Consider the following 13,383-nt stretch of genomic DNA (forward strand, 5'->3'; position numbering starts at 1 on the left):
GCACGTTCCCCAGGCTCCACATGGGTTGCTCCAATTCCTGAGCAAACTACCAAGTTCCAACCAAGTTCCCCACATATATTTAAGTATATGCATCGCATTTCGGTTCTTATATACTCTCTTTTCAACTTGTAGTACAGTATACGTATCCAAACACCTGACCCATATGAACTCAAATTTTCCATATAGGTAAAAGGGGGGGGGGGGGGGATTTTAGAATGATCCTAACTCTGTCAAATATTACTTGATGCCGAAAGACTAAGAGGAGAGTACTGTCTAGAGTTCTGGAATAATTTGTGCAAAAAAATCAGGGCGCTTGCTTTACATTTCATTTTCTAACAGCTTCGGTGCCTGGTGGGTGGGACTTTTGAAGGGGCCGAGCTTAATATGCAAAACTGTTCCCCAAAAATGTGTCAAAATTGTGTTGAAAACCTAGTCTATGAATAAGTGGTGTAAAGTTAGATTAGTATAAGATCTCGTCTGACTTTGCACTAACAAAATTCTAAAAGATAGACAGTAAAAGTTTATCTACCCCAGAGTCTCCATCTTCTTCCCTCTCAGTCTTTCCAACAGCCTTACCCCTCGTTCACATCTGCGTTGATATTCCGTCCGGGGGAGTTCACATGGGGACCTCCCCCGAATGGAATACCGAATGCAACTGCAAGCGGTGTGCAGTAAAAGCACATGGACCCCATAGACTATAATGGGGTCCATGTGCTTGCTGCTCGCTGCCCACATGAATCATGCGGACAGGAAAGTAGATTGTGAACTACTTTCCTGTCCACATGATCCCTGCGGAGATCTGCGGCAAGCACACGGACCCCATTATAGTCTATGGGGATCTGTGTGCTTTCACTGCACACTGCTTGCAGTTGCGTTCGGTATGCCGTTCGGATGGAATGGATGGAATGGATGGATGGAATACCAATGCAAATGTCAACCAACCCTCACTTTCTTGGCAGCATGTGAGTTGATATTTTAAGCCTATACTAAGGTCCCACATTGCACAACAGTTGTTTTTTTTTGTTGCACATTTTGCAGCATTTTTTTCTTTGAGCCAAAGCTTGGAATGGATTGAGCAGGAAGAAGTATAACCACTATATATATATATATATATATATATATATATATATATATATATATATAGTGGTTGTACTTCTACCTGCTCAATCCATTCCAAGCTTTGGCTCAAAGAAAATATCCCCAAAAAAAATATTCAGCTCTAAAACATCTGCAGTGAAAAAGTAGATTTTCCCCACCATTGGCCTGTGAAATTTTCATTTCAATTTCAAAGGTGTATCGTACTTGAATTCGGGCTTGGATGGACCTCCTGGGCACCCTTGAGACAAATCCAATGAACACACAGACACACTTTATCTAGTCCATAGCCCATTCTTCCCAATTTTTTCAACATCTCCATGCTAATGTGGTGACATAATGAAAAAAAGAACATCACATGATAACATACAAGTCTACAAAAGTAAAGGAGGAAAGCCTGTAAGCCACCATATTTCTGAATCTTGACCTAACAACCAAAGACCATCCTACCTGAGGACTTGTGGATCAATCAACATGTCTGTTCCCTATATTGACTCACCTGTGCTTGAACAGAGATATCTTTTTTAATTTGGCCAACAAAATATCACAACGATGGTTGACCACCCCGGGCTATCTAGGCCTTCTTGCTTGGACTACCACTCTATTTGTAAAGTTGAATTTGAGACAAAAAGTTGAAACCAAGTTTCCTATCACTGCAAGACTAATTTCACTAATAACGGGTTGTCAAGTAATTACAATGAGTGTAGATGCATGATCGTCCCACTTTGGAATTAGATCTTGATAAAAATACAAAGATTGGTTGCCGAGATATCTGCTCTTTGTCTAAACAAAGGGGCCAAAACTGAAAAGACAAGTATATAAACAATGCAACTACTGTGTAGGTGCAGAATAGAGTCTCATGTGTGAGCTAAAGGATTGAATTGGAATTGAACATTTTGTATTGGTGTATACATGTTGACTACCGCTTTCTAGTCTTGGGTGGACAAACACTAATTGTCTGTTTTTAACTCCATGTTTGATGAGATCCAGATATTGGATAGGCTTAAAAGAACCAAGTGTACATTATTATTGGTTTGGTCCATTGAAATATTCCAGTCTACTATCTTTTTTTTGTAGTCCTTAGAATTATTTATTATAGCTTGTAAAATTTAAATTTGACAAAATTTTGTGAAAATTAATGTAAGCTTTACTAAAAAATAAAAACATATTTACATGTAGATGGAAGCCATTAGTGGCCAATAAAAAAGCACTTAGATTGCTACTAAGTAACTAAATTATGTATTATTATGATGAAATAATATAAAATAAAATAAATAAAACAAATAAAAAGCAATAAAAGTTTTATATTTGGCTTTACTTATTTAAAATACATTGACAAAATCAAATGTATTTTATGGCTGTCTACATTACATCATATTTATACAACTATTATAGTCTATTATCTAAAATAAAAAAAATACTAAATATATTTCCTGGGTAAAATAGAGCCAATATGAGAATATTTCTCTGATAAATAATATAAGATACGGTATAGAAAGTATATCTGTTTAGAGAATAGGGTAGCACTTAACACCACTCCTATAAAATGGTTGTCCGAGTTAATACCTGTTATGGAATTCTGTATTAAAAGGATTCTATCATTAGAATCCCATTTTTTCTCCCTAACACGTAGGAATAGCCTTAAAAGGCTATGGAAAGGCTATTCTTCTCCTACCTTTAGATGTCTTCTCCACGCCGCTGTTCTGTAGATATCCTGATTTTCTTCAATATGCAAAAGAGTTTTCTCGTAGCACTGGGGGCGGTCCTCAGCGCTCAAACAGCACTGGGAGTGTCACCAATGCTGCGAGAGAACTCTTCAGCAATGGCCTCTGTCTTCTTCTGGCACACCTCTCCACGATCTCTTCTTCTATGGCTTCTTCTGGATTTAAAATTCACGCATTCTCAGTCGGCTCTCATTGGGCAGAGCCGACTGTGCATGTCTGCACCCATTTTCTTGTGGCCGCTTACACGATTATGCACAGTACGTTCGTGTAAGATGCCACAAGAAAATGGCCGCAGACATGGCAGAGCCGACTGCGCATGCGTGACATTTACATCCAGAAGAAGACATCGCGGAGAGGCTGCCAGAAGAAGACAGAGACCATCGCTGGAGAGTTTTCTCGCAGCCCCGGGGATGCCCCTAGTGCTGTTTGAGCGCAGGGGACTGCCCCCAGCACTGTGAGAAAACTCATTTGCATACCAAAGAAAAGCGGGATATCTACGGAACGGCGGCGCGGAGAAGACATCTAAAGGTAGGAGAAGAATAGTCTTTCTTAGGGCTATTTCTACGTGATAGGGAGAAAAAAAGGGATTCTAATGATAGAATCCCTTTAATAGAAGGATGGTCTCTTATTCTGGATCCACACCTATTAACTGAAGTGTAAGGCTAAGGCCCCACGTTGCGGAAACGCAGCTTTTTTTGTTGCAGATTTTGTTGCATTTTCTTTTTCTTTTTTTAAATGTTAAATGGGTTTTTTTAAATGTTGATTGTGAGCCCCATATAGGGGCTATCAGTATGTCTTTGTAGAATGGGAGGAAATCCACAAACACAGGGAGCACATACAAACTCCTTGCAGATGTTGTTCCTGGTGGGTTTCGAACCCAGGACTCCATCTCAGCAAAGTTATTTGTTCGATTTATTTATTTATTTATTTATTTTAATTATTGGAGCATTACCAGGCAGAATAATATTTTAATTCGAAATTATAATATAATTAAAATAATATAAAAAAATATATAAAATATAAAAAAAATATATATATATATATTAATTATATTAAGAGAAACGCAATTGAAAGCAACGTCTTACTAGTTTTAGTCCACCCTTTCAACAGATAAAATCTTTCAACTCTTCAATTTGCCGACAACCAAAATGTAGACCCTTTCAGAATTCTAGTGTTACTCGGGGGCAACAATGGTCTCTTGATAAGTCAAGTGGCAGCTAATTAGACCAAGTGTTTCTAAAGAGCGGAGTCCATGTTACCTGAATTGTTGCGGATCATCACCTGCGGCACTCTCCCTGTCACATGCTAAATGGGAAACACTTGTTCAGATCCTTGCAAGTTCACAGAAGCGTATCCGATGCATTGGTCTCACTAAAGCATTTGTCAATCACATGGAGAGGAGAGCAGCTGTATACATCTCTGACCACCTACTACTGGAATCAGGCCCCGAAGGAACATACGAGATAAAAATCAGGGAAACGTAATACAGACGACCCCAGAGATGAACAGATGTGTTATTTTACAATGTAAGATAAACCAGGTACCATTACACCTGTTTGGGGCACCCCCATCGGGACGCGATGTGTTCTTACGGGGCAGGGGGTCTCATCTGCAGGCTTCTTGGCTAGACTTTAATTATACTGTTGTGAAATGAGATGTCAGAATAGCCAACTTGACCTCAGTTCGGTCATTTTTTTTTTAACTTGACCCTTGGTGAACTTTCATTGTTCGAAAAAAGGAAAAATAACACCAAACAGGAAACTCTCAAATGTAATATGGTATCGGTAACCTAAAACATGCCGCCACTGACACCTATATAGTCATTCATATCATTAGCTCAGAACTATTGGGGAATTCGTATTCAACCACAATGAAAGTGCAGCCTCCGGTAACGGCAAGGTTTTTGGACAAATATAGATTTTTTTATAGATTTTTATAATGCATGCAGTATGCGGAATCCGCCTCTAAAATCGCCTGCAAAAATGACTTCAATGGGAGCCGCTCGTTTTTTTTTTCCCTCTAGCTAGTAGCGGAACAAAGAAATGAGATGTCCTATCTTGCCATGGATTCCGCGGCTCGAGACACACTCCTGTTTAGGCCCATTCATTAAGGCTAGAGATGAGCGAACAGTAAAATGTTCGAGGTTCAATATTCGTTTCAAGTAGCCCCTCAATATTCGACTACACGAATCGAATATCAAACCCTATTATACTCCATGGGGGGGAAAATGCTCGTTTCAGGGGTAGGCAACGTTCGAACAAATTATACTTACCAAGTCCATGAGTGAGGGTCGGGCTGGATCCTCCGAGAAGTCTTCTCCGTGCAGCGTCCCCGCGGCATCTTCTGGCTCTTCATTCACTCTGCCAGGCATCAGGCCTGGGCAGAGCCGACTGCGCATGCCCGCACTACAAGCGGACACACACAGTCAGCTCTGCCTAGGCCCGATGCCTGGCATAGTGAATGAAGAGCCGGAAGACGCCGCAGGGACACTGCACAGAGAAGACTTCTAAAGGTAGGAGAAGAACCAGCGTTGATTGGCCAATTGTATAGCATTCGGCCAATCAATGCTGGTTCTGCATCGAACTTTTCCATTCGAATAGCGAGTGGTACTCGATCGAGTACGAGTATTTTGAATACCGTAGTATTCGATAGAATACCTACTCGATCGAGTACTACTCGCTCATCTCTAATTAAGGCCTAATCAGGAGGGGTATGTCGTGACAGAATGCCAATGCTGCATCAGCATCCCATCGCAGATAGCCGCGCGGAATGTTCACAAGGCAGTCAAGGCTTCCGCGACCTTTTCCTCCATGTGAGCATACTCTAAGTTGCACCATGTAATGGATATTTTTATTAAATAACCTCCATTATGATCACCTATATGTAACAAAATCATAAAAATATTTATTATTTTTATGCCCGGGAATGTTGCAATGGAATATTTTACTGGGAACTGAAATACGTCTCTAAATCCAAGATGTGTTTCTTTTTTTCCTGCAGGATTTGTTGCTGCTTAAACACCAAGCAAGCAATTCTTTTTCTTTTTTTTTTTTTTTCTTTTTGTTAGAGTTGGAAGGGACCTCAAGGGCCATCGGGTCCAACCCCCTGCGAGTGCAGGTTTTCCTAAATCATCCCAGCTATATGTTTATCCAGATTCCGCTTGAAGATTTCCATTGATGGAGCGCCCACCACCTCCCGTGGCAGCCTATTCCACTCTCTCACTCCCCTCACTGTCAGAAAGTTTTTCCTAATGTCTAATCTGTATCTCTTTCCCTTTAGTTTCATCCCATTGCTTCTTGTACTTCCTTGTGCTAATGAGAATAGGGTAGATCCCTCTGCACTGTGACTACCTTTCAGATATTTGTAGACTGCTATTAAATCTCCCCTCAGCCTTCTCTTCTGCAAACTAAACAATCCCAGTTCTTTTAGCCGCTCCTCATAGGACATGGTTTGCAGACCTTCCACCATTTTGGTTGCTCTTCTCTGGACTTGCTCCAATATATCGATGTCTTTCTTGAATTGAGGCGCCCAGAACTGTACACAGTATTCCAGGTGTGGTCTGACCAGGGAAGAGTACAGCGGAATAATGACCTCTCTTGATCTAGATTCAATGCTTGTCTTAATACATCCCAGAATTTTATTAGCCTTTTTTGCAGCAGCACCGCACTGTTGGCTCATGTTGAATTTGTGATCTACTATTATGCCCAAGTCCTTTTCCCCTATGCTATCACTTAGTTCTATTCCTCCCATACTTAGTTCTATTCCTCCCATACTATATATGTTTTTTACATTTCTGTTCGGAGTGCATTTTCCTCTTTCTATAGACTTCAATAAGAAAATCAATTTCTAAAACGCTTCAATAGTTCGATTTCTTGCAGAATGCAAAATGTTTTAGGTTTTTTTTGTTTATAAATCAACGGGGTAAAATAAGCATTGTACGAACGATATACTTTGTATCCGTTTTGTATGAGCAACGTGTACTCCCTATTGAAATGATTGGAACACCTTTCGTAGTTGTCCTTGAGCACTTGATTTCAGCACATGGTACACCAACATACTCATGTTATACATGTATGTACAATGTTATGTGAACTTAGTTTTCAGAAGATTAAAGTATCCTATATACTGTAAGGCCAGGACCCCGTGGGCCAGAAACGCCGCAGGAAAAATCGCGTCATTTTACAGTACAGACAAAGTAGATGGGATTCAAGTGAATCCCATGCCCAGTTTGCAGTATAAACTGCTGTGCGGACATGCTGCAATTTCCAAAACCGGCGCGGTTTTGGAAAGCGTAGAAGGTCAATTATATCTACGGAAACGCTGGCGGTTTCCCCATAGATGTAATTGAAATAGAAAGTCCACGGAGGAAAACTTCATGAACTTTCTGTATAAAGCGCTGCCGTGATGCATTGCCACCACATTTTTTCCTGCAACGCTTTATTGCTGTGGGTCGTCCCGTGGGGCCTTAGCCTAAAATAGTTCATTTGGTTCGAGCTCTCTTGCAACATGTTACCATGATAGGCAAACCCCTTACATACCTCTCAACCGTCCCGATTTCTGCAGGACATTCACGATTTCGGTGACGTGTCCCGCGGTCCCAGTTGGAGGGAGGTATGTCCCAATTTCAACTCAGATCTGTGTGTGAGAGAGAGGCGCGGAGAGAGTGGCGGGGGAGCGAGGAGAAGGTAAGTGTAATGTGTACACTGAGGTGGAACGTGAAACTGGGGGCAGATGAAGGAGAGGACGGCATGACACTGGGGCATGAATCTGGGGGCAGAGATGGAGGGGACATGAATCTGGGGGCAGAGATGGAGGGACATGAATCTTGGGGCAGAGATGGAGGGACATGATTCTGGGGGCAGAGATGGAGGGGACATGAATCTGGGGGCAGAGATGAAGGGACATGAATCTGGGGGAAGAGATGGAGGGGACATGAATCTGGGGGCAGAGATGGAGGGGACATGAATCTGTGGGCAGAGATGGGGGGACATGAATCGGGGGAAGAGATGGGGGACATGAATCTGGGGGAAGAGATGGAGAGGACATGAATCTGGGGGCAGAGATGGAGGGACATGAATCTGGGGGCAGAGATGGAGGGGACATGAATCTGTGGGCAGAGATGGGGGGACATGAATCTGGGGGAAGAGATGGGGGACATGAATCTGGGGGCAGAGATGGAGGGGACATGAATCTGTGGGCAGAGATGGGGGGACATGAATCTGGGGGAAGAGATGGGGGACATGAATCTGGGGGCAGAGATGGAGGGGACATGAATCTGGGGGCAGAGATGGAGGGGGGACATGAATCTGGGGGCAGAGATGGAGGATATATGAAACTGGGGGCAGAGATGGAGGGGGGACATGAAACTGGGGGCAGATGAAGGGTGTATATGAAACTGGGGGAGAGATAGAGGGGGAACATATAATTTATGGGTGACTATAGGAGGATTATACTGTGTGCGGGCACATGAAAAATTAATGAGAATGGGCGGAGTCAACACAAAAGTGGGTGGGGCACATTTTGTCCCTCTTTCGGTTCTTCAAAAGTTGGGAGGTATGCTCTTAGGCCGGGGTTCAAAGTTGCAAAAACATTACAATGTGTTTCCATCCCAAAACAGGGTGCGTGTCAGGTATATGGCTTTTGGAAAACACAAGCAGTGGCACTAGACGTCTTCCTTTTTCCCTTGTCAATATAAAGAATAAGAAATAGAAATGTAACATTAGGTTTGTATCTGACAAAGTATAATATTACGGACCAGGGAGATATAAATTTGATTTTTACTGAAGATGATTTTTATATACCACGACATAGACAATGAGTCCTATTTATCAGGGAAATTTCATACCCAAATATATTCAATGGTCTGTTGTTGCTTTAAATTTAGGCCTTTTCATGGCTCTATGCCGATCCATATTTAGTGCACTTGCTATAAATCTTTAGGCCACCTACCAGCGAAATAAAAAAATAGTTATCGCACAACATTCCCGTTCATTCTACGCCATTTACTGTAACTCAAGTCCCTTTTGCAAAGCCTTTGAACATGAGATTTATAGGAATAACCTTAATCAGAATGAATGTTTCCCTGCAAATGGCGTATTCTGGTGATGTGTATGGAGACAGACCATTTCCTAATAAATCATGAGGGGAGCAGCAGGAGAGGCCGCTCTAGACCTGTTCAACAATGGTGTCTCAGTCCGAATGGCTTTTGAGTTTAATGAGTAGACTGAATGTGGATATTACACTTCTGACCTTGTGTTGGCTTTTATGTCACACTCCTTATATGACTCCCACAGAAAGAAAACAATGTGGGTCCATTTCCATTTTATATGCAAGAGCACAACATGACAAATGAGTTCTTATTATTGCCAGATTTTAATAATTATCGACCATAAGATACACGGACCGTGCCTGCATGTATGTTTATATGGTTGTGATTTACGTATAGATATAATATACTCGTATACTGATTCTTCCTCTCGGGATTCCAATAACATATTAAAGACAATGTAACCTAAACAAGCAAATGTTACTATACACTAGAGTCAGATATTACGAAGTTCATTTTCTGTGTACATCTTCACCGGTTCACATTTGCGTTCGGCATTCCCCTCGATGCATTGACGATTGGTGAGCTTATGAAGCACATGGACCCCATAGACTATAATGGGGTCCATGTGTTTTCCGCGCAGTGTCCGCATGGAACAAAGTACTTCATGATCTACTTTCCTCTCCGCATGACTCGTGTGGACACTGCGTGGAAAACACACGGATCCCATTATACTCTATATAGAGCTGGAGCAATTGTTTGTCAGGTTGACTTCCATTGCACTTTTGATCTGATTTTCATATCCATAAAAACATGATTATCTCAGGTCCTATATGGCGCCATTATTATTTCCAAGGCATTTTGTACAGACTTCCTTTAAGCTGTACCTAACCACGTCCAAGTTGCACCAATTTTTCATAGTTCTTCTAGTTAACCCATCTGTACACGATTTTAGGAGACGGACTCTTAGAATTATAGCCATCTATGACGCTAGGAGTCCCTGCCTATCTGCTATGTATTGTCCATACTATCACTATGAGATAGTACGTAGCAGAAAGGCAGGGGCATCTAGCATCATACATCTACAGTAGTAGGCCTCATCACAGATGGAGATGGCAGGGAGTGCTGAGACTTAAACTGGGATTTTGAGGAATGGTGTCAGCAGAACCACCTCAGCATTAACGCTGGGAAGACCAAGGAGATGGTGGTGGACTTTAGTAAGTGGAAGAGTGCCCCAAATCCAGTGGACATCCAGGGGACAGGCATTGAGATAGTACAGACCAATAAGTACCTGGGTGTGCTCCTTAATAATAAGCTGGGTGTGCTCCTTAATAATAAGCTGGACTGGGTGGATCACCTGGAGGCGCTGCACAGAAAGGGTCACAGCAGGCTCTACCTGCTCAGGGGGCTGAGGGCCTTTGGAGTCCAGGGGGAACTTTTTAGGGCCTTTTTCAACTCTGTAGTAGCATCTTCTTCGGAGTGGCCTGCTGGGGGAGTAGCATACCAGCCAGGGGTAGAAGGGCCAGCTCTGTCCTGGGGAGCCCCCTCGACCCAGTTCAGGTGGTGGGTGATAGAAGGATACTGTCCATGGTGAGCTCCATGCTGGAGAACGACTCCCATCCCATGTATGAGACTGTGATAGCACTTGGCAGTACTGTCAGTGACCGACTGCTTCACCCCAAGTATGAGAAGGAGCGCTATCGGAGATCCTTCCTCACATCCGCGGTCAGGCTATATAATCAACATCAGGCTAAGTGAAGATCACTCCGCACAGAGAACTAAATGATCCTGAGTCTTTCTTTTCTTCTTAGTTGCTATGACTCCTGTATCTTTTCTATCTGCTATGAGCTTTGTATGTGTTCTTTCTTGAATATATTACTGTATTATCCACACTGCTGTAACACACCACATGGTGGGACTATTATCTTATCTTATCTTATAACTACAATGCTGAGAGTCTATCACTCAGTCTTTCAGTACAGGCTGATAAATCTGGCGCACACTGAGTGAGTGTCACATACGAGACTCAGTAGTGGAACCGTCTCTAATATTAATATCCTATAAGAACACCCTGGAATTTTTATATTCCAAAAATTAAAAACAAAATGAAGGTCAAAGAAATATGGAGGAATTACAACACATTCCACTGAAGTCATTCCATTCTGCCGTTATTATATTTGATCCATATGCTTATACCCCTGCGATAATAATTATATAGATTTAATTTTACATTTTGTAAAAAATCTACTTCTTTGCAGTTTATTGAAGAAGCCAATTTCCGTTTAGCTGGAAAACAGCAATTAATCACCAATTACAGAATGTTAACCGCCATTGTGAAATATGCAAATAACATTGTCTGAGAACAAAATCCAAATAGACTATTGTCTCTAGCTTTTCATGGCTTATGCATACATTATTGGTTTCTATAGTGGGACTTAGAGCGGCTCTGCCCGTATTTTTACTTTTATGAAGGGGTCTCATGTGCACACTCAATAGGGTCATCTCTTTACCGGATTAAAAGTGGGTCGTTTCCATATCCATAAAACTTTTCCCTCATAAATCTGCATAAAAGCTACCCAAATTGTGTTATGTAAATGAGGGGGTCCTGTGAAAGAAAAGCTGTCTTAAGAAATAAAAGAAGTGATAGTTGATGGATATTTGCATATATTTAATGTAGGCGGTACCTGGAAAATAGTCGCACGCATGTATTTAAAAATGCTCGGATTTACGTAGAATTATTAATGAGAATTAGAATTGTGAGATTAGAACAGCAATTATTTATATTAACAGTCACACAAGGATAGATAGATAGATAGATAGATAGATAGATAGGAGATAGATAGATAGATAGATAGATAGATAGATAGATAGATAGGAGATAGATAGATAGATAGATAGATAGATAGATAGATAGATAGGAGATAGATAGATAGATAGATAGATAGATGATAGATAGATAGATAGATAGATAGATAGATAGATAGATAGATAGGAGATAGATAGATAGATAGATAGATAGATAGATAGATGATAGATAGATAGATAGATAGATAGATAGATAGATAGATAGGAGATAGATAGATAGATAGATAGATAGATAGATAGATAGATAGGAGATAGATAGATGATAGATAGATAGATAGATAGATAGATAGATAGATAGATAGGAGATAGATAGATGATAGATAGATAGATAGATAGATAGATAGGATAGATAGATAGTTTTATTTATTTTTATACACACACACAATATGGTTCTGTGCATAAGAGCTTGAAGAAAACCACTCTTTTTTTAGTTTGGCAGGGAACCCTAAGGGTAAGTTCAAACTGAGTTTTTTGGTCAGGATTTTGAGGCCGTGTTCTCCTGAAAATCCTGACCAAAAAGATGGCTACCATTGAAATCAATGGGAGCCACTCAGGAGGAGCCGTTTCTTTCAGCTCCCGGGAAAAAAGAAGAAAGGTGCTCATTCGTCAGGCCGTTTCGCCTCACGATTCGGCCTGAAGACACACCCTCCTCTGGACTATGCCCATTTATTGGGCCTAATCCGGAGTGAAGTGCGCAGCTGGATGATGGCTTTCAGTCGCGGTTACCTGGCTTTTGGATCGGAACCTGAGGTGGCCTCCGCCTCAGGTTCCAATCAATAAAAAAAACCCGTGTGAACTCATCCTAAGGCGGAGGCCACATAGGGTGACCCAAAGTAATAAAGCGCTGCAGGAAAAACTGCAGCCGCAATGCATCGCAGTTCCTCCCGCAGCGCTTTAAACAGAAAGTTATACCTATGGGGAAACCTCTGATGTTTCAGTAGATATAACTGACATACTGCGATTTCCAAAACCACGCCGATTTTGGAAATCACAGCGTGTCTGCACCGCGATTTTTTAGCACAAAGTGGGTATGGGATTCACTAGAATTCCATATCCACTTTGCCTGTACTGTAACGCCACAATTTTTCACGCAGTGTTTCCACCAAAGGCAAATTGCAACATTTCCGGCCTAAAATTGAAATTTGTGAGACATTTCCGCATATCTCACAAAATCAACGCTTTCTTCCATATGTACCGGACGCCTTCTACCAATATTATTGTCCTGGGCCTTTGTGGAGATGAATACAATTACTGTGGGCTTGACAATAGTTGGGCGCCAGGTGTGTTTCCAGCACTTGAGTAGAGGGTTGCTCAATGAATGTTCCGCCTACCTGTAATTAACTATGTAAAATGAAATAATAGAGATTAGTTTAGTCTTCTCATTACTATGGCTGGTTAAGACAATTAGACAAATTATCAAGGAAGTGTTTAACACCTAACAACACATTGCTGAGATGGTGATATGTGGTACAATTAAGTGAAGGTCCTCAAGGTAAGGTTTGATAGTAAATGAAGCTTTTAGACCATTGAGCACAATTGTAAATCTAGGTAATCTTCTTAGTTATATGGGTCTTCCAAAAATATGCTTTCCTCTTGCCAATTCATGGGCATTCTAAATAAGACACCACTATATTTACTCATTATTTATTATTA

Source organism: Leptodactylus fuscus, chromosome 5 (assembly GCF_031893055.1).
Source record: "Leptodactylus fuscus isolate aLepFus1 chromosome 5, aLepFus1.hap2, whole genome shotgun sequence".
NCBI lineage: Eukaryota > Metazoa > Chordata > Amphibia > Anura > Leptodactylidae > Leptodactylus > Leptodactylus fuscus.